General features: G+C 42.3%; 1 protein-coding gene and 1 pseudogene across 6 annotated transcripts in view; one reads left to right on the top strand and one right to left on the bottom strand.

The window, feature by feature from the left end:
- The window catches only part of SGMS1 (sphingomyelin synthase 1), a 230,517-nt gene that overhangs the window by 115,062 nt on the left and 113,925 nt on the right, over positions 1–1,530 (top strand). Inside the window, exon 4 of one of the 6 annotated variants that reach the window (XM_014547472.1) lies at positions 726–786. The exons of the other annotated variants lie outside the window; for them this stretch is intronic. The gene's annotated coding sequence lies outside the window, so the exon portion shown is untranslated. The remainder of the gene's footprint in view (positions 1–725; positions 787–1,530) is intronic. 6 annotated transcript variants of the gene reach the window in all.
- The window catches only part of LOC102238596, a 137,644-nt pseudogene that overhangs the window by 69,887 nt on the left and 66,227 nt on the right, over positions 1–1,530 (bottom strand).

Here is a 1,530-nt window from a genome sequence, read left to right as displayed (position 1 = left end):
AAGAGGGAGAGGAGCCAGAAGTCTCATCATCCGAGCCTGCAAATGCTGAGATCTTAATGACTTCCTTTCAGCCTTATCTGATATCTCTGAATCTGAAGTATTGCTGTATCATTTTCTCCAGAGAGTAAACTTCCTCCTGTTATGGGAGTAGGGATGGCTTGTCTGGCTCTACAAGGTGGGGAGAAGATTGAGTTCTAACTGCCCCCCCTTTTTATTGTTTAAAACAATACAAATTTATTATCTTGCTGTTCTATAGGTCAAAAGTCTGACACGGGTCTCACTGGGCTAAAACCAGGGTGTCAGCAGGGCTACATTCCTTTCTAGAGGGTCTAGAGGAGAGATCCTCCCCTTGATTTGCCCAGCGCCTAGAGGCTGGCTGCACTCTTTGCCTCTCAGTCCCCTTCCTCCCTTTTAGAGGAACAACAGCAGGTCAACTGCATCTCATATTGCATTACTCTGACCTCATCTTCTGTCTCCTTTCACTTTTAAGGACTCTATGATTACATTGGACCCACCTAGACAATCCAGAGTAATCTCCCTATTTTTTTATTGTGGTAAAAACACACACAATATAAAATATACCATCTTAACCATTTTTAAGTGTATATAGCACAGTAGTGTTAACTACATTCAAATTGTGTGCAACAGATCGTTAGAACTTTTTCATCTTGCAAAACTGAAACTCTACACTCATTGAACAACTCTTCTTTCCCTCCTGCCCCCAGATTCTGTCAACCACCATTCGACTTTCTATTTCTAAGAGTTAGACGACTTCAGACACCTTATGTAAGTGGGATCTTAGAGTATTTGCCCTTTTGTGACTAGCTTATTTTACTTAGCATAAGTTGCTTCTACCTCCTGGCTATTTTGAATAAAGCTGCACTGAACATGGGTGTGCAAATACCTCTTTGAGATCTTGCTTCCAATTTTGGGTGTATGCATCCAGAAGTGGAATTGCTAGATCTTAGGGTAGTTCTTTTTTTCTTTTTGAGGAACCTCCATATTGTTTTCCACAGTAGCTGCATTTCCACCAATTGTACACAAGGGTTTCCTTTTCTTCACATCCTCGCCAACACTTGTTATTTTCTCTGTTGTTGTTTTTTTGTTTTGTCCTGTTTTTATAGTGGCCATCCTCATAAGTGTGAGGTGACACATTATTTGGTTTTGATTTTCATTTCCCTGTTGATTAATGATTTTTAGCATCCTTTCATGCACTTCTTGACCATCTGTATATCTTCTTTGGAGAAATACCTATTCAAATTCTTTGCCCATTTTTCAATTGGATTCCTTGTTTTTGGTGTTGAGTTGTAGGAATTCTTTATATATTCTGAATATTAACCCTTATTATATACTAGGGACCCGGTGCACGAAATTCATACACTGAGGGGGGGGGGGGTCCCTCAGCCCAGCCTGCCCCCTCTCACATACTGGGAGCCCTCAGGGGATGTCCTAGTGACGGCTTAGGCCCGCTCCCTGCTCCCCTTGGGGATAGGGCCTAAGCCGCAGTCTGGCCTCCCTTTGTGGGAGGTG

Source organism: Myotis brandtii, unplaced genomic scaffold (genome assembly GCF_000412655.1).
Source record: "Myotis brandtii unplaced genomic scaffold, ASM41265v1 scaffold475, whole genome shotgun sequence".
In the NCBI taxonomy this organism is placed as follows: domain Eukaryota; kingdom Metazoa; phylum Chordata; class Mammalia; order Chiroptera; family Vespertilionidae; genus Myotis; species Myotis brandtii.
The sequence above is the reverse complement of the archived record's forward strand: the minus strand, read 5'-3'. Positions and strand labels throughout refer to the sequence as shown.